General features: G+C 48.2%; 1 protein-coding gene across 1 annotated transcript in view; it reads right to left on the reverse strand.

The window, feature by feature from the left end:
• Positions 1–20,854, reverse strand: part of LOC147728922 (sodium/nucleoside cotransporter 2-like) — a 475,735-nt gene that overhangs the window by 323,415 nt on the left and 131,466 nt on the right. The gene's annotated exons all lie outside the window — the stretch shown is intronic.

The following is a 20,854-nucleotide window of genomic DNA, read 5'->3' on the forward strand; positions in this document are numbered from 1 at the left end:
GTTCAAAAAGGATTGGACTTGCATAAAATTCTAAAGAAATTCTCCTAGGTAATTCTTGAGCCACATTCAGGTAGGAATGTGCTATTTACTTTCAATCTATTCTAGGCTTTCTCGTTGTTTCTTCTATTACGATATAGCATTTTTATTTTTAAATATTATAATGTGCATTCCCATTATGAAGTTATTTCTATTTATAAAATCCTGTGCAAAGTTTGTATTACAATGGTACATTATACTTACTCCTTTACTGCCTGCCAATAACATCAGAATATCTTTCAAGGTTACCTCCTGTCTATAGGCTCACAGATCACAGTTAATACACCAAGAGGGGCGTCTTAGCCCTGAGAAACCGTTTAACACAATTACCCCTGCACTGTGCCCACTCCAAAAATGGCATGCAACCTTCTTACATGTGTACATCTCCTAAACAGCCAACACGTGTTGGAGTATTGTGGTCGATTTTGGCCGCAGTTTTATTTGCATCATATGTACAATTAGCTCTACTCTTACGATGCCCTGGCCATAATTTTTTTACCCTGGCCATAAACCTTCATTTCGGACTGTCATACATTGCTTATCATAAATCATTTGCACAACTTAGGTTCATAAACAACCCTGACAGTTCGTTGTTCCGCTCTTTTGCAGGCATAACTCATTTCTTGCTGCTTTTGGGGTCATAAAATTGTTCTGTGGTTTCCATACCCCTTGCATGTGGGGGAGCCTCTCCCCGGAGTTAGGCCCCAACTCTATACCTTGTTAGTCCCATTTTGTGCCCTGCTGTCCGGCGAGTGCAGTCTGCATTTGCTACCCCTTTTTTGGTCCAGCTCACCCTGGTATGAGGCATCTCAAAGGGAGTGCCACTCCTCCTACACACCGCCGTGATTTTCTTGGTGCGCTTCTCCCCCAGCTCCATGGTGTTGATAAGAGAGCTGTGCTATGGGGAGCGGTGCCTTATAACCCACCCATTGCCTTTCACCATGAAGGCGAATTCCCCACTGGCCAGGTGCTATTGCGCCTCCTTGGCCCGTTTTTCCCCACAAGGGGTAGCCCCCTCTTGCCTCTGAGCACTCCATTGCGGCCCAAACTGGATTTTTACAGGGCCCCGGCAGCTGTTATGGTGACAGCCCTCGAGGCCCCGTCCGGGGCTGGCCTATGCAAGAAAACCCACAATAGGCCAGTGCTAGAGGCTAAGGAAGCTCATTCTCAAATTGTTATATTTTAAAAAAATGAAGAAAAATGAAGTAGTGTTCTATTGCTCTTGATATTCGGACCATTCCAAGACAATGTCACTTAGACCAAAAATGTATACTCTCCTGTCCTACTTTTCCTACATTTGAGAAATGGCCAATGGAAGATGTCCTCCACGGATAGAAGTCTTACTCTTAATGCCGATAAACACCAGATCATTCCTAGAAATTGCTCAAAGAACTAGGAAAACGACTCTGGCAAATATTTAAGTGTCTAATTGTTAGCCAATGAGGGTACTGCATCTGTTCTGCTGGATTCTGCAGTTTCTGCAACCTATCTAGTCGGTACTGTCAAATTTGCCAGTACCCTGCATTGAAGGGAAATATATATACATTCTAGCAATCATCATTGTGGTGTCTCAGCGTGGACACGTTCTAGTGTTTCTATGAAATGTAATACAATCTACACCCACCCACCACAGACGTCATGGTGTCACATGACGCTGCCAATAAAAGAGGCTGAGCGCACGTGCTCAAGACCTTTCCTACCACTCTACCCTGGTGTCCGTGTCGTCCTTGCTGCACTTACCATGAGGGCCCAGGGCCCACACTTTCAAACATTACAATGGCGACGAGGTCGGTAGTGCAACCCACGCGTGCCACTACCAAACACTGCGAAGAAGGGGGAGTGGTGCCTGCCTAAGGGCACCCCCTGCAGCAAGGCACAGCGAGCAGAGAAGCCGGTGGGCACGTCAGAGCCCCGCAGCGACCGGGAGCCACCCAGCAAGCCGACCGGAGCCCACCCGCGTCGACCGCCACCAACGAGTGCCACCAAGCAAGAGCGGACCGCCCAGAGCCCACCTGCGACGGCCGCGTGGCTGAATACCCCCACTGAGAGGTGCACGGGCCGGGCGGAGCCCACCCGCCGCGACCGCGACGGAGCATCAGGCCCGCCAGCCGAAGGTGAGCCCCACGGGCGAAGCGCCCGCCATGAACTATGCCACTGAATAAGCAGGACCAGCGGAGCCTACCCGCGGCCTGCCCGAGTCCTCCCTTGCCCCCGCCGCGTGTGCAAAGGAAGCGGCGGGGCCCTGAGTAGCCACGGCGCGTAGGGAAGGCGGCCGGACCCAAAACACAACTAAACCCACGAGGGGGAGGGAGCGGAGTAGCTAACCGCCTCCCGACCCCCCTCGCGACGTGGTCCAGGCCAGCGGAGCCCACCCGCGGCCGGCCGGCAGCACCTCCATCGAGGGAAGACACAGCAGCGCCAGCGGAGCCCACCCGCGACCTGCCGGCGGCACCCCCAGCGAAGAAGAGCCCAAGCAGCGCCAGCGGAGCCCACCCGCGGCCCGCCGGTAGCGCCTAGAGGAGGACAGAGACGAAGCAGCGCCAGCGGAGCCCACCCGTGACCTGCAAGAAGCAAGACAGGTCTCCGCCGTGCAGCGTGTGCCCGTAGAAGCTGCAGCGGCGGGAGACCGGCGAAAGTAAGCCTGGCGGAACAGCCCAGTCCACAGACAGAGCCGGCGGAGCCCAACCGCGGCCTGCCTCTAGCGCTCCCCGCCAGGGAAGAGTGACCGGAGAGACCCGCTCCAACACCGGAGAAAGCAACCTCTCCCCCGCCCGCGTGAGCACTGCCGAGGCGGCCGCGGACGGGGAGAGAAAGGAGGGAGAAGCAAGCAGCTGCAGGCGGGCAGCGCCGCCGAAGTCAGAAGGCGCACTCCCCCCTCGTGTGCTCCGCGTTGAGGAGCAGTTGGGCACGGGAGCAAAAGAGAAGAGTCCGCCTGCCAGCGCCGCCGTCAGGAAGGAGCCCCCCGCGTGTGCTCCGTGTGAGTAACAGAACGCCAGCAAACCAGGCAATACCGCCAAAAGATCCAGCAACACTTAAATAAGAGGAACCACACAGAGAACACACCAGTGCATCCAGCAAGTCAGCCAAAGTAGCCCCCAGCATCTAGGCCTGCACAACACAAAAAAAAAAAAAAAGGGAACTTAAGGGTACTCCTCCAATGCCTGCCTGACACCAGCACAATTACACTCAGAAAATTATTCCACACCCAAGGCAGAGGAAAGAGACTCACCCATTAACAGCAGCAGCTCCAACACCCGGTGCACAGAAGCAGTAGAGTGCACACCAGGGAAGGGCAAGTCAGGCTGCTCGAAAGATCCAGAACACTGCCACCCAGTGGCCAAAAGTATTACTGCACCAACATCTTCAAGCACAAAACAAGCACTGCTCAAAGCAAAAGAAGATAGCACCATCTAGCGGCAACAGACGGAGTAGTGCCCCAAGGGAAAGCATCTGTGGCGATTGCGAAGATGAGAGGGTTGAATTCTTGCTATGAAGTGAAAACGGGAATGTGGCAAAAAACTACGACTCCCAGACTGCCCTGGGGGAGTCTTGTGAGTACTAAGCCCCTCCTTTCCCAGGGAAAGGTGCTTGTCAATTGTTCCTGCAGTTCGAGTCGAAGGATGGGCGGATGGTGATCCCCGCCGGATTCCAGCGAGAAGAAGTTCAGCGCTTTGCCGAGGAATCGTGTTTGGAGATCGTGTGGAGAAGCTGGGATTTCGCCAAGCGGTATTTTGTTAATGCGAGAAGGAGCGCGGGCTCGCCTCCTTCCGAATTGTAGATTCGTATCCTGGACTTTAGATTTGTTGTTCAGTACAGAGTAGCCGCGGGATTATTCTAGTGCGCATTTAGCGCTATTATGAACCGCGAGTAAAATATCCTAGTTATCGGGCGCGCGTGGTTATATAACGCGAGCCGGTAACAGGCTATAAGTGTGAGAGAACATTTGGAGGCCCAGCGCGGCTGCGCTATGGACGCATCTGTATGCTGCCTGTCAGAGAAAAGGAACTCGAGTTCAAGGCAGATGAGATATGTACATTGAAATACTTTTGGGAAAAAACGGAGTTCACGTTGTGCTGATAAACAACTAAAGGAGAGCAACAGAGTAGAAGCCAAGTTTGTTTGTGATTTATGCTCAGTTGAGTAAACTTATTATTGTGGAACTGATGGTCCAAGACATTGGGGATTATCCTCTTTATATCAAAGGACGCGTTGAAGAGATAAAGAGTTATTGGAAACCCTCCATTAGAAGCCCTTTCAGTAGGAGTAGTGGTGAGTGACACCATAATCTCACTTGATACTAGATTTCAATATAGTGTGAACCTGAAGGGTAATAGTGTGTTTGTTCCCCTTTCAGATACCCGTGACGGTGTTACTGAGCTGTCCTTTAGACCCAGTCCATTTCTGAGACGAAGCGCAGAGAAGCACCTCCATCTCTACGTTTCCACATCTGCTTCTTCTCTCCTTTTTTCCCTTCTCTGCACAAAGTCAGACAGAGGTATATTTTTACTCTGTTGGGGGTTGTGTAAGCAGGGAGTCTGGGCCCTAGCATCTATCATCGTCTCTGCTGGGACAAGTAATAAGGTTAGTGGTGTTTATGTTCCTTGTGCTGCTGCCAGTCCCGACAGATTGACAAGCCCAAGTAACAAGACCCAGCCCGGACGATGAACGTTGAAAGTGTATTAAATTCCGTGGTGGAGAGCCTTGCGGCTCTTCAGCAGGAAGTCACCACTTCACGCACCGAGAGTCAGGTTCTATATAAGGAACTGGGGGTCCTTAGAAAAGAGATGTCCGAATTGGCCAGTAAGGGTAACAAGGGAGCTTCTTATATCAAGCCGGCCACTTTACAACCCCCTTCCACTTCCACAACCCCTGGGTCCCAGGGTGCTGAAGGGGGTGGGTTCACAGTGTCCACACCCTCCACTTCTTCGGATGCAGTTCCTACAGTCCATGTGATACAGAATACAGGAATTCCACTGGCCCCTCCTGAAAGGTTTTACGGGGATCCCCGTAAATTCGAGACATTTTTAAACCAATGTAGATTGCACTTTCTGTGCAAACCGGGGGTGTTCCAAGAGGATACAACAAAGACCGCCTTTATGATGTCCTACATGGGAGGCAATGCAGCAAGTTGGACAATACCTTTGCTGGAGAGAAATGATCCGGTATTGCATGATTTCGATGATTTTTGTTTGGAACTGAGACGCTTGTTCGACAGAAAACTTCATATGTTGTCTCTGGATAGAGAGTTACTGACATTGCGACAAGGGTCCCAAGATCTGCTTTCCTACATTACTTCCTTTAATCGTCTCGTGGTCGAAACCGAGTGGCCTACGGCTAAGAGAATCTCTATTTTCTACCAGGGGCTTCGGGGGGAGCTTAAAGACGTATTAGCTCAAGTGGTACAACTTCCCACGACCTGTGAAGAACTGATTGATTTGACCGTTCAATTGGATCATCGCCTTCTGGAAAGACGGGGTGATAGAGGCAGAGGAGACGGCCGTTTTTTCTACCCACGTCCACGGAGTAACATAGAAGACCACCCGAAGACGCCTGAAGGGGTCGAACCTATGCAAATAGGAGGCATTAGGGGCCCCCTTTCAAAGGAAGAAAAAGACAAGAGAAGGAGACTCAAACAGTGCCTCTACTGCGGAAAAGGCGGTCATTTTGTTAAAGATTGCCGAGCAAGAAATGTATTCCCTGGAAGATCGACGACATCCCCTTCACAGGCTGTCATACAAGCGGGAAGACCGGCGGAAAACTAGCATGCCCAAATCAGGAGGAGGTCGCTGCCTTGGGTTGTTTACTGCCAAAGATCTCATTCACACTCGCGAATACCTTGCATCCAGCAGTGGCCCACATGAATCTAAAGGTAACTTTATGGGTTACTTCCAGTGATGCTATGGAAATTGATGCCCTGCTTGACTCCGGAGCCACTGGTAACTATATTGACCAGGAATATGCCATGAAAATTGGGATTGTATGTGAGAAGAAGGAGAAACCTGAGCTAGTCAAAGCAGTCGATGGGACTGTGTTGTCATCTGGTCCAGTCTCTTATCATACACAAGCACTTCTGATGCAGACGAATCGAAACCATCATGAGATGATACAATTCGACTTGATAGACGCGCCCCAGTTCCGTCTCATATTGGGAATGCCATGGTTGACGCTTCACGATCCTCAAGTCAGTTGGGCAGCACGCACTATCACCTTATCATCTGCGTTTTGTAAGGCGAATTGTAGACAGGAGATGTCTAGTACTGAAGAACAACCAGCTACTCCTTCAGTCTGCCTGGCTTCGGGATGTTCTATCGGACCATACTGTTGTGCCACAGCTCTCCCTGATGAATACCAGGAGTTCAGTTCTTTGTTTGACAAACAGAAGGCCACCGATCTGCCACCACATCGTGTATACGATTGCAGGATTGATCTCATCCCGGGGGCTGACATACCTTGTAGCCGAGTCTACGCCCTTACTGAAAAAGAAACCGTATATTTACGGAATTACCTTGATGAAAATCTGGCCACGGGGTTCATCCGTCATTCTACCTCGCCTGCTTCCTCGCCGATGTTTTTTATTCCCAAGAAGGATTGCGAGGAATTGAGGCCATGCATCGATTACAGGGCCATTAACAGAATGACGGTGAAAAATCGTTATCCTCTGCCACTTATACCTGTACTCTTAGACCAGCTGAAGGGAGCTCGCTTCTTCACAAAACTCGATCTCAGAGGGGCGTACCATCTGGTTAGAGTACAGAGCGGGGACGAGTGGAAGACCGCGTTTCGAACTAAATTCGGATTGTTCGAGTACCTTGTGATGCCCTTCGGGCTCTGCAACGCCCCTGCCGCCTTCCAATACTTCATGGATGAGGTACTACGTGGGTGTCTGGAGACATTCTGCATCGTGTACATAGATGACATTTTAATCTATTCATCTACTTTGCACGAACACGTGGATCATGTGAAAACTGTGCTACATCGCCTACGGCAAAATTCCTTGTACGCCAAACTCGAAAAATGTCTTTTTCACGTGAAAGAAGTGTCCTTCCTTGGTTACATCATCTCGGCCCAAGGCTTCCAAATGGATTCCAGCAAAGTGGAGGCTATCGTAGGATGGGGCACGCCCAAGAACGTCAAGGCAGTGCAGAGTTTCCTTGGTTTTGCCAATTACTACCGAAGGTTTATCAAGGATTTCTCCAAGATAATACAACCTATATCTAGTCTACTGAGGAAGAACACTGTGTTTTGTTGGAACTCTGCAGCGGAGAGGTCGTTTCAGTATCTCAAAGAACAGTTTACGCAGGCCCCTATCCTGCGACACCCTGATTCGCAGATACCATTCGTTTTGGAAACTGATGCCTCCCTGTATGCCATTGGCGGCATACTCTCACAGCGTCACCCAGAAACAGGTCAGTTGCATCCTGTGGCCTATTTCTCGAAGAAACTTACCCCTTGCGAGATCAATTACTCCGTTACGGACAAAGAGCTTCTCGCTATAAAAAGAGCGTGTGAGGAATGGCGGCACTACCTGTTGGGAGCTATGCACACAGTCGAAATTTACACCGATCACAGAAACCTGTTGTTCCTTAAAACCGCCAAGGCTCTTACTCCTCGGCAATTGAGGTGGACTCTGTTCTTTTCGGACTTTGATTTTGTTATCAAGTATCGTCCAGGGCCGCAAAACGGGAAAGCTGACGCTCTTTCCCGGATTGGGGAAACAGCAGAACAGAGTACCGAGAAGGAAGATGAGCCTCCACTGATCCTTCGGGAAACCGACAATCCATCTTCCTTGATCGCCTTGATATCTACACCGGAATTCCTGGATGATGTGCGGGTGGCACTTGCAGATATGGACGTGCAAGGTTGGATACAGGAGGATCCTGACCACCGAACGGAAAAGGACGATCTTGCTTATCATGGATTAGCCATTTTTGTCCCCACTGAACCTTTACAACAAAAAGTATTGTCATGGATCCATGATTCTCCATTGGGTGGACATTTGGGTATCTATAAGACAATTGCAGGGGTGGAACGCAACTTCTGGTGGCCGAAATTGCGAGATGCAGTGAGACATTATGTGATGAACTGTGCTGTCTGCATTCAAGGGAAAGCCATTCATGTTAAGCCTATTGGATTGCTCCGACCACTCCCTATTCCGCCTAAACCATGGCATACTGTGTCAATGGACTTCATCGTAGAAATGCCACCCTGTGAGGGGAAAACCGTGATCTTAGTGGTCATAGACCATTTAACAAAGATGGGACATTTCATTCCCCTGAAAGGCCTGCCTACCTCTGTAGAATTGGCACAAGTGTTCCTACAAAACATAATACGTGCCCATGGGATCCCTTGTGTGATCATCACTGATAGAGGTACGCAATTTACCTCTCATTTTTGGACAGCCCTTTGTAAGATCCTAGATGTTGATGCTAGGCTCTCTTCGTCCTATCACCCTCAGACGGATGGGAAAACGGAACGCCTGAATCAGACGTTGGAGCAATATCTTCGCTGCTTTGCCTTACAGAACGATACGGAATGGACTACCTTGATATGGATGGCGGAATTTGCTTACAACAACGCCATTCATTCCACTTTGGGCTGTTCCCCTTTCTTTTGTCTGTATGGCTATCACCCCAATGCTCTGCCTTTTGAGGTGCCTGTTCACTCCCCGGTGCCCAGCATACACGAACATCATGCACATCTCAGGGCGGTGTTAGTTGAGGCACGACACAGTTTAGTGAACGCTCAGTCTTCCCAGAAGCGTTTTGCTGACAATAGGAGATCTTCTGCCCCCGAGTATGTGGTGGGGGATAGGGTGTGGCTTTCCACGAAACATTTACATCTGAAGGGAGAGAACAAGTTGAAGCCTAGGTATGTGGGGCCTTATGCCATTGAGAGGGTCATTAACCCTGTGGTGGTACGACTGACACTCCCTGATACTTGGAGAATCCATCCCGTCTTTCACGTTTCTCTGCTTCAACCCTGTCCTGTTAGTACTAGGTTGTCTGATAGACCCCTTCCAGTTGAGGTTGATGGTCAGGAGGAGTATGAGGTGCATTCGATACTGGACTCCCGTATGGTGCGAGGGCGGATTCAGTACTTGGTAGAGTGGAAAGGGTTTGGCCCGGAAGAGCGAACTTGGGAACCGGTGCGTAACCTCCATTGTCCTGAGTTGGTTGCTCGTTTTCACGAACTGTATCCTGGTAAGCCTGGGCGACCGCCGGGACGGCTGTCCTCGAGAGGGGGTTCTGTGGCGATTGCGAAGATGAGAGGGTTGAATTCTTGCTATGAAGTGAAAACGGGAATGTGGCAAAAAACTACGACTCCCAGACTGCCCTGGGGGAGTCTTGTGAGTACTAAGCCCCTCCTTTCCCAGGGAAAGGTGCTTGTCAATTGTTCCTGCAGTTCGAGTCGAAGGATGGGCGGATGGTGATCCCCGCCGGATTCCAGCGAGAAGAAGTTCAGCGCTTTGCCGAGGAATCGTGTTTGGAGATCGTGTGGAGAAGCTGGGATTTCGCCAAGCGGTATTTTGTTAATGCGAGAAGGAGCGCGGGCTCGCCTCCTTCCGAATTGTAGATTCGTATCCTGGACTTTAGATTTGTTGTTCAGTACAGAGTAGCCGCGGGATTATTCTAGTGCGCATTTAGCGCTATTATGAACCGCGAGTAAAATATCCTAGTTATCGGGCGCGCGTGGTTATATAACGCGAGCCGGTAACAGGCTATAAGTGTGAGAGAACATTTGGAGGCCCAGCGCGGCTGCGCTATGGACGCATCTGTATGCTGCCTGTCAGAGAAAAGGAACTCGAGTTCAAGGCAGATGAGATATGTACATTGAAATACTTTTGGGAAAAAACGGAGTTCACGTTGTGCTGATAAACAACTAAAGGAGAGCAACAGAGTAGAAGCCAAGTTTGTTTGTGATTTATGCTCAGTTGAGTAAACTTATTATTGTGGAACTGATGGTCCAAGACATTGGGGATTATCCTCTTTATATCAAAGGACGCGTTGAAGAGATAAAGAGTTATTGGAAACCCTCCATTAGAAGCCCTTTCAGTAGGAGTAGTGGTGAGTGACACCATAATCTCACTTGATACTAGATTTCAATATAGTGTGAACCTGAAGGGTAATAGTGTGTTTGTTCCCCTTTCAGATACCCGTGACGGTGTTACTGAGCTGTCCTTTAGACCCAGTCCATTTCTGAGACGAAGCGCAGAGAAGCACCTCCATCTCTACGTTTCCACATCTGCTTCTTCTCTCCTTTTTTCCCTTCTCTGCACAAAGTCAGACAGAGGTATATTTTTACTCTGTTGGGGGTTGTGTAAGCAGGGAGTCTGGGCCCTAGCATCTATCATCGTCTCTGCTGGGACAAGTAATAAGGTTAGTGGTGTTTATGTTCCTTGTGCTGCTGCCAGTCCCGACAGCATCTCAACGCCGCAATCCAGAAAGCGCGCCCCGCGCAGAAGACAAGGAAGAGAAGACAACAACACGCACCAGAAGGAGTCGGCAGATGCCACTTCCAGAGTGACGTGGGAAGAGGCACCAACGCCTCACCAAGCATCCAAGCAAGGACGAAACGTCTGGAGAAGACAGCTGCCAAGCACTGGAGGTATGATCAGGGAATAAGACTGCCGAGATCAGAAGACGGAGAGAGCAGTGACTTCTAGTGGCCACAGGAGATCACCGCAGCATCAACTAAACTCCCGCCAACGGTCCGAAGCAGCAAACTTCTGACGCCATCCAAAGCAGCAAGTACCCGACGGTCCAAAGCAGCAAAGTACTGGACGTCAGCCAGAGCAGCAAGAAAACGACGCCAGCCAAAGCTGCAAGTACCGAAGACACGCAAGAAGTGTCCGAGAGCCTTGAAAAGAACGGGCGCAGATTACGCGCCACGTGGCAAGGCACAGCCCCCACGAGATGGAAGAAGGGCACAGGTAACGCCACAGTGCAGAAGAGTTACCGAAGAAGACCACTAAGTGTGGCACCCCCAGAAGCCGATCCACAGAAAGATCGCGTACCAAGCATGACCCGCGATGGGTTCTCTAAACCTACATCAGAAAGTCCGATGGACGACCAAAGGAACCTGCCAAAACATCAGCAGGAGCGGACCGCCAAATGGTCCAGGACGTTCGACCTGGTCAAGGTCTCCAAACACCATCCCACGAACGTCACCTACAAGCATCAAGTGAAGAGGGTTCGCGACGCCAACTCAGGAAGCTGAGGAAGAAGGAGGAAGTGTTCCAGTCGGGGACAAACCAGGATCACACATGCAGCGGGCGCGCCCTGCATGGAGGAGCCTGGTCAGGAGAGAAGATGCAAGATTTGACCGAGTGTTGTCGCGAAACAGGAAGGGAGAAATGGAAGATCTGCGTGGCACGTCTGCCACTGCGAAAAGAAAGGAAGAAGAGGTGAGAGCTGCGTGGCACGTCTGCCACTGCGAAAAGAAAGGAAGAAGAGGAGAGATCGGCGTGGCACATCTGCCAATGCGAAAAGAAAGGAAGAAGAGGAGAGAGCCGCGTGGCACGTCTGCCACTGCGAAAAGAAAGGAAGAAGAGGAGAGAGCTGTGTGGCACGTCTGCCACTGCGAAAAGAAAGGAAGAAGAGGAGAGAGCTGTGTGCCACAGTGAAAAGAAAGGAAGAAAAGGATAGACAGGTGGCACCCCTGCCACGGCTGGAGAGCAAGGAAGGATATCCACGTGGCCGTTGCCACAGTTAAGAACAACAGCAAGAAGTATATCCCTGTGGCCGTTGCCACAGTTATAATAGAAGGAAGTAATCCACGTGGCCGTTGCCACCGTTAAGCAAGGAAGGAATGAATCCACTTGGCTGTTACTACAGTTAAGAGGAAGAAGAAGTCAGTGCGCAGTGAGTCCCCACAGTGAGCCCAAGGCCAACCATCATTCCACGGCGAACCACAAGAACTCTACCGCACCCGTCACCGCGGAGGTCAGCAACAGCAAGATTGTGAGTACAACGGGGCTCCCCAAGGCTTGCAGACTGTTTCCATCAGCACCACCAACCAGGCCATAGCGGACAGTTGTTCCCCTAAACAAAATGAACTCCATCTGCCCAATTCCAAGCAGCGGTGGATTGAACAGCTGGGCGGAACTGAACACTTCACTGCATCCTGAGATATGTTATGTTCTAAAAATGTGGACTCGGAGGTTGAGTCTTTTCATAGAGTAAAAGGGGGAGTGATGTGGTGTCTCAGCGTGGACACGTTCTAGTGTTTCTATGAAATGTAATACAATCTACACCCACCCACCACAGACGTCATGGTGTCACATGACGCTGCCAATAAAAGAGGCTGAGCGCACGTGCTCAAGACCTTTCCTACCACTCTACCCTGGTGTCCGTGTCGTCCTTGCTGCACTTACCATGAGGGCCCAGGGCCCACACTTTCAAACATTACAATCATCAAGTAAAATAATTCCTCTGTGCCGAGTGGTCACTTGCCAGTAAGAGACAGCTCACTAGCCATCCAAAAGCCAGATTTCCCATGAAGAATGCAGGTGATAGGCAAGTGCCCAGTGAAACTGGCCGTGTCTCTCTCTAGTGGCCTGCATGAGCCTGGAGTCTACATTGCTATATGCCAGAATCATTTAAAGAAATATCGTCCGGCACAAATATGGTGTGGTTAATATTATTTCTAAAAATATCGTCCCAGTGTTTGTGGTTTTTCTATTATTAACTCAAAGGGAGCAATATATTGGTAGGTGATATTTTGACCACCGTGTGTATGTCAGATACATTGATTGCATTCTGTACTACACTTTCTCAAATGCCATCATTTCTGATGTGGAGGGGTTTATCATGAGTTGATTCGTATACAGCCACTGACTCCAAACTTTAGAATTTTGTGTGAATCACAGTGTAATTAAAAAGATGCACTCCAAATGATTGAACTAACTTAACTAGATGTAGCAGGAATACTAAGAAAAAAAGATACTGGACATCTCTGGATAGTTTGGAAGTGAGACAAAACCAAAACTATTCTGTTGTTTAAGATGTATATATTCAATTTCAGGGCACACAGTCTAATGTCAAATCAAAAAACAAGAAATAAAATGGATGGATCAATGGTGTTAAATGCTACCGAGATGTCAAGTATTATCAGAGCACCAGCACTGCTGATATTAAAAGTGGCTTATAGTGAAATAATCACTGTCTCTGTTTTTTATACGTTTTATGACATTCTGTCGTAAAACGCATGACTCCAACAGTATTGCTGTTAATACAAATGGGATATTGAAAGAAACTTTGTATTTCAGTATATCGATAACAAAACTATCATCTGACCATTTGAAGTAAATACTGTACTTTAAATATAACTACATTGAGTAGCCCCCACCACTCTAGCCACTCACAGGTCTCGCCAGCGTGCAAAAAAAGTACATTTCACCATCCACAGTGAAGCGGAGCCTGGCAGGAAAGAACAGAGTATAATGTATGGCCAGGCTCTTTAGGTGCCTCTTAACTTCTATGAACGTCTCCCCTTGCTGCAGCACCAACGTGGTGTTGTCCGCATAAATATTAACCGTGGCCCCCTCCACCTGAAAGTGCCCTTCTGCCCTTGTCTTCTGCAGAATCTCATCCCTATCTTATAGTTTTGGAGTCTTGCCACCACAGCCCTTGAAGGAGTCCTCGACTTGGCAGCTTGCCAGGTACCATGTGAGTAGCTCCACAGTGAACCATTTAGAGGACTTCCCCTCTAGGACCACCGAAGAGAGCTAATACTCAAAATACTTCCATCAATGGGCCTTCTGCCCTCCTTGGGTGGCCTGCCACCACTCTAACATCTTTCGTCGTGAGCTGCTTTCCGCATCATTGACTTTCCGCCGGAGCACTGACGGTTCTTCTTCCAATTGCTTTATGTGGGTGTTGTGTTCCAACACCTTTAGGTGAGTTTGAACTAGGGTCGATTCTGTGTCTGTCACCCTCTCGACCAGCTTACTGTGTTCTATCCTCAGTATGTTCCTGTCATTGGCCATCATTCCAGTTTCCCATTTTAACGATTCTTTAGAGCTTTTGGTGGCTGCCAGGATAGTCATCCTGTAGATGCCAAACGCTGTATCCAACATTGGTGGCAACTGCACTCAACACATCCTCCCCTTTTGCCGGCTGAGTGTTCTTGTTGCACCTCACACCATATCTGCCACTCCGGTGTCCCAGTGCAGGACGTGAGATTCCCTGCCCTTCTGATCCAAGAAGGAGTCATGATAGCTCAGAAACAGGGAAGGCAGTGTTGGTTGGGGGGCTACTCCCTAGGCCCTCTCGGTCTGGCCCGTCAATGGCGCTCCAGACTGGGCATTCTCAGGGCCACCGCCGGCGGACGCTGTGGTCAAGTCTCGGTGCAGCGCCACACATCACACCCTCACCCTCTGCGCCCCGTGCATGTGCATCCCTAACCCCTTCTTTAACTGTCCTGTTGGCTGGCCTCCAATATCAGCGTCTCCCCACCTCACCTCACAATCCATTCAGGGTCCAATACCGCTCCAGAGGGGAGCAGTGCAGAGTGACCCCCACTGGCCGCCTTGTAGTAAACTACTTCTCTGTGGTTCTCTGTTTATTGGAATGTTGATGACATCATGGAATGCCTGGGGTGACTCTCTGGCTCTTAGTGTCAGTTGATCTACTCAGGCTGAGCTGATGAGAGCTGGCTCCTGGTGGGGTTCTCCTGTTCTTCTCCTATTCTACTTATCTACTTCTGTACTTGTTATCCTGGAAGGAACATACAATAAAGGAACCTATATCTACAGCGGACTCTTGTACTTCCTTTTACCACAGTTTGGCGACGTTTTGAACTGGATTTATCTACGCGTGCAGTTATTAACAAGGATGTGAGCAACTACAAAGAAAAGAAAGAATCCAAGACATCAAGGATTGTGGAAAAATTCGTATTTATACTGAAAGGTAATGCCCAGCTGACCCCACCAGTGTCGTGTTTCATCTAGACAGCCTGCACCCTGGGCATGTGTTTCTTTTAATTAGATGTCTTCTGGCAATCTGCGTGGGATTTGTTCTGCCTCTTCAGCAACTGATCGGCAGAAAACAGTTTGCCAGCGTTTTTCTCTGTGGAAAAAACAACAGTGACATTGCCGGTGTGTTTAAACAGCTTGCAACCTGAGCGTTTTATGCTACAAGTGCCTTCTCAGCAACCTCTGTCTGCTCTGCCGGTGTCTTTCCAGTATTTAGTAACGTGTATTTTCTGGACACTCTTCCTGTTTTAAATACACTCCCATTGCACCTTGGAGGAAGGCACCAGGTCAAGTGAGAGCTGTGTTCGAGTGCTTGAAGGCAGAAACAAGCACTTTTTAAAGTTGTCACTTTGGCATTTCTACGGTGATTTTCTAAGTACTTTCTTCGTGATTTAGTGCCTCTGCACCCCAGCGCTTTCAGTCACCTGATCTCATTCAGGCCAACGTTTTGCTTTCGGCTGTCCGACAACAAGTGGGATGAACTGAACATCAATTTTGGAGGAGTGGTCTCGTTTGTGAGTATTTTGAGGAGCAGTGACTGGACTATAGCTGCGTGTTTCTGAGTGAGTGCAGACATTTTTTTAATAGACATTTTCCGATGTTTTGCGCTTACTGTGGCAGGGCAGTTTAACTGCTGCAGTTTAAACTTGTCTCGAGTCTTCCTCGCGCGCACGCCCTTCACACGCGCAGCTCTGCCTACCTGATCCAGTCATTGTCTGTGACGTCTGCTCACTATTCAGTCGTCACTCTTCACAGCACGTCTTTGCCGTGAACCTTCCGGCAGAGACGTAACAGCGTGCAGTGCGCTGTTTATTGACATCTGTTGGGCAATCACGGTGATCAACGTTTCAGTACTGCGACGCAGTCTGTCATCTAGTCCACGTTCATGGTTTGTGTCACGGCCAGAGGAGTAATGGAATTCTTGTCTCTCCTTATGGTCAGTGTCACGGAGAAAGGAGCGATTAAAGTCTGGACTGTCATTTTGCTCGCTGTCATGGAGAGATGTGCAATGGAATCCTGGTCTCTCCTTACAGACTGGATGTCATTTTACTTTTGTGACGGAATTCAACGGTGACTGCATGGTGCTGTGTACAATGACCCCGGGTGAGAGGTCGCTCACAGGAGCAAGTGTTATTTATTTATTTATGACTGACAATTTAGTCTTATTTTGTGGTGGTGTGGTGTGATGTGTGGCAAATCTTGTGTTGCTCTTGTTCTTACTCTGTAAGGTCATTATCCAATAGTTGTCTCAAGTGTACCCTAGGTGGTCTGTGTGTCGGTAGTCAATGCCCCATTGCTCATCATTCAGTGTAGTTTTTTTTTGGAGGGGGTGTGTTGCAGACTTCTCTTGCTCTAATTTAGATTCTGTGTGGTGTGTGGGTCATGTCCTGGTTGGATGTTGCTGGGTCGTGGGTAGTCAATTTTCATCTGTTTTTTTTTAGGGGTTGGTTTCCTCAATTGTACTCTGGGTGGTCTGTGTGTGGGTAGTCAATGCTCCAATGTTTTTTTAGGGTTCTTTGAGTCTGCGTCATATTCTTGGTGGTAGTCCATGCCCCATTTGTTCCCAGGAATATAGTCCTGTGGTGTACCCTACTTAGGGGAAGTTGTGTGTTTGAGTGGGTAGTCAATGCCATTTCTATGTGTTTTCTGTGGTAGTGGTCTGTGTGGGTAGTCCATGCCCCATTTTGGTTCCCAGGTTTTGTCCTGTGGTGTACCCTACATAGGGGAAGTGGTCTGTGTGGGTAGTCCATGCCCCATTTTGTTCCCAGGTGTTGTCCTGCGGTGTACCCTACATAGGGGAGGTTGTGTCTGTGGGTAGTCAAAGCCCATTTCTTTTAGTTTTTTTTTGTGGTAGTGGTGTGTGCGTTTAGCTCATGCCCCATGTCCCAGGTTCGCTACCTGCGGTGTACCCTTTTGAGGGGAGGTTGTTGATTTGTGGGTAGTCAATGCCCTATTTCCAGGTTGTCTTTCCTGTGGTGTACCCTACTTTGGGGAGGTTGTGATTTTTAAGTATTAGTACCCTGTCTTCCCTATTTTTGGTGGAGATTGTTGAACATCGTTTCTTTTTGACACTCTGCTTCTGTCAAAGTCTACCTGCCTGAGATTCGTGGCCAAGGGTTTCATGTTGGTGGGACTTTGGGTGAGAAGTTTCATTTTTTCTCTATCAGATTGTTTTGTTAGGGGAGCTTGTATAGGGTCTGTGTCTACGCTTGCCTTTGTTTTTTTCAGAGGGTGTTCTCTCTGGTGTACCCAGTTGGCAGCGTGACCATTTTTCTTTGCTACTCTACTTTTTATTCATTCATGCCATGTTTTTACTCTAAGGGAAGGGGATGTGGCATATAGTAGCATTTTGTAGTTTCTTTTTATCTAGAATTTAGCATGTTGTCCTACTTCTGCTCATACTTGTGATTATAGTATTTCTCTTCATGCTAATCATACCTCATGCAGTACTTGTTGTACTTTATTTATTTGCGTACTTCACTTTTGTACTTTTATGCAATGTCACACTTGAGGTATCTTTGTCTGTGTTTTCTTCTTTCTTTCCTCATTCACTAAGGAGAGAGGATGTGTAGTAAACTACTTCTCTGTGGTTCTCTGTTTATTGGAATGTTGATGACATCATGGAATGCCTGGGGTGACTCTCTGGCTCTTAGTGTCAGTTGATCTACTCAGGCTGAGCTGATGAGAGCTGGCTCCTGGTGGGGTTCTCCTGTTCTTCTCCTATTCTACTTATCTACTTCTGTACTTGTTATCCTGGAAGGAACATACAATAAAGGAACCTATATCTACAGCGGACTCTTGTACTTCCTTTTACCACACGCCTCAAGCAAGGTACCTGGTTGGAGGGAAGGGGGAATCTCCTAACTCCTCCCTCCACTCTCTGTAGTCTTTTTGTGGTCTGTGTGCCGTCACCCCCGGCGGAAACAGCCCCCCTCGCAGCCCGAATATCCATGTAGGAAGGAGCGGAAGGAGGTGGGACCGTGCTAGGCCCCCACCGAAGCCCCAAAGAAATGGCACCCTACCACTGTCGAACAGCAAGGCCTTTTTCTGGCTCAATTACTGCAGATTCAAAGACGCGGCACCAGGCCCATCTCCGCCTCCGTTTCACCACAGTCACTTGCTACTAGGCAAGCCACAGTTGTCATATGCCCTCACGAGAGCAGCGTGCGGGGTATCCCCCAGGTTCTGCCCCACGGAGGTGTGTTTCCAATGAGGGAGGGGTCTCCTCCCTTTCCTTACTTGAATGCGGCCTGGCTAACTCGTGGATCCACATCCCTGGGGCCCTCAAATGTTCCATCATTGGCACCCGCTTGAATGTATTAGTGCACTATTAGGCCCAATCAGTGACCATATGTTATTTATCTGTCTGATAAATAACATATGGTATAATTCCAGTTCCATGGAGAATGCATTTAATGGGTCTGATGAATATCTCCAATCACAAGTTTCCCCCATTCTAATGGAAATAATATGCAAATTCAGCACCAAACTCGGCATATACTGGAGTTTAACAGCCTTTTTTTTATCTATTACAATTCTTAAGGCTTGCCCTGCCAACGTTTTTCACACCTGTATATTTCCACTCACTCAAACATATAATTTCAACCCTTGTGCAAACCGGTGTTTAGTGGGCTACTCTTAAATAAGGCCGGAGAGGGGAAAAAAAAATATCAAATACACCTGTATTAATTTTCCAAAAATAGGAGTGGCGCTCTCCAAAAGGTATTCTAGAGAAATACTGGTGGGGATTCAGGCAAGATCTAGAGAGCAGGGGAATGAAGGTACCGCAGCAGGGTCGAACTGGAAAAGAAAATAGTCATGTGCTTCAAAATAAAGGTGGTCTCCATTAGTGAATTAGAAAGCTATAAAGTGGTCAAGGTTTGCAAATGTGGCTAGTTTTGACAGTGGTATAGCTAAATTGCCAGGGGCCCTAGTGCAAGCACAGTAACTGGCTCCCCTCACTAGAATGAGATCTTAGTCTGTGACTTGTGTGAGGAAGAGTCTCAGTATAAAAAAGTACCACTTGACTCTAAAAATATTGAGCTGATATTCTTTGTAGTGCAGGAATATGATAAAATAAAAAACCTATAAATAAACAAAAAACAAAATAAAAAATATGCCAATAAAATATGAGGGGCAAGTGCTCTAATAAAAAATAAAAAGTAAAGCTTTGCACTAGTCTGACATCTTGAAACAATTAAAAAAGTGGTGGAATGGTTTTGAAACTTGCAGCAGTGTTGCCTGATGCTTTGCTCGGTACAATGCATAAGAAAGTTGTGGTCCAATGGCTTTGGAGCTGCTGGTACTCTCATTACTCAACCAGCATCAGTCTGTATTAGCAGGTGAGCTGCTGGGGGATGTATTAATGGATATATCTCCTGAGGTCCAGAGTAATACAGACTAAGCTGCAAAATCCTGTTACACAGACCCCCTAACACCCTAAAGACCATCGGTTGTTTACTAGGCTGGGCCTAACATTATCAACAAAGCCAATGGCTGAAGAGGGCTGATCCACTGCCTAATTATATGCATGTTGTTCTGAATGGCAGAACTAATACGTAAATGACACACTGTCTGAGGAATAACTAAAGTGGGCTTACTTAAAGCCCATTATCTCTACGTCCTTATTGTCCGCGTCCCCCTTCATTTCTAATGAGGTGTAATCCACCTCTCGAGACAGATTAAGGAACAGGACATGCTTGTAAGGGTGTCCCTCCTTCCTAGGAATAGCCTATAAAGATACACCTTACCCAGCATTCCTCCTGACCATTTTTCTGTCTCTGATAGAGATGGGGAGAGGATGTAGATGTCGGCCTCTGCTGGGCTTTGGCCACAATGCTTAATGTTTCCTAGTCTGTTGCTCCACTGGCATCTTTTCTGGGATCATGCGCAGGGGAGTTAAGGGATTTTCCCAAGCCCCCAGTGCTGCTAGGCGGCTCTGCAGTATTGGAAATGTTGAACTATATTTCCTGGTTGTGGCTGGGCACATGCAGGAGGATTCAGGGGAGTTCATGCATGTGCGGGATTGCGCTCTCTCTCCGAATGGTGTGTAAAGTGAATAGGAGAGTATTTAGCACATTCAAAATAGGTAAATCCGCATAGCAAATTGTGTTTTTTTCACCATGATATTCAACTTCTTGGGCCTTGTATTTTTGGTGGGAGTGTTTGTTTAAGCTGGTGGCAAACATTCAAGAAAGAGGAAGCGCACGGATACCTCCTCTTCTTCATCAGAATCCCCCACCTCTCCTTCATGGAAAATATTGAATAGGGAGGGGAGGAGGAGCATTTGAATCGCCTAATATAGAGAGACCTTTTCAGAAATGCAGGCTGCAAAGGCTCCCAGTACGACTGCAGTAGAGAGAAGTTCCTCAGATTGCTCTACTCACTCAGAGAAAGTTCACACAATTGAGGATCAGAGGGTCAAATATAAAGGGAATTGTTACCAGTCTCCTGGCTCATGTCAGGCTAAATATGGGTTTTCCTGTGGAAGAGGTGACGGAGTCTTCCTCTTCTAGTGGCTTATTACATCGATTCCAAAACTCCTCTCAAATTGTAATGCCGGTCCACTCTTTCATTATGGATGTTTGAAGGGGGCGTGGAAAGATCTTGATAAAAATATGATGACCCATTTCATGGCTAAACTGTACCCTCTGACTAAGCAGATTTCTCTTTCTGATAGTATTCCAATAGACTCTTTTGTGACAGGGAAGGACTTCACTTAATGAAGTTGCGATCATTAAGGATCAGTACGACTAAAGAATTGATTTTGCTTTAAAAAAAAGGGTAATCAGGGGCTCATCTAGCTCTCAGAGCTGTAGTCTATGGGACTTATGTGACTATGTT

Source organism: Lissotriton vulgaris, chromosome 2_2 (assembly GCF_964263255.1).
Source record: "Lissotriton vulgaris chromosome 2_2, aLisVul1.2, whole genome shotgun sequence".
In the NCBI taxonomy this organism is placed as follows: Eukaryota; Metazoa; Chordata; class Amphibia; order Caudata; family Salamandridae; genus Lissotriton; species Lissotriton vulgaris.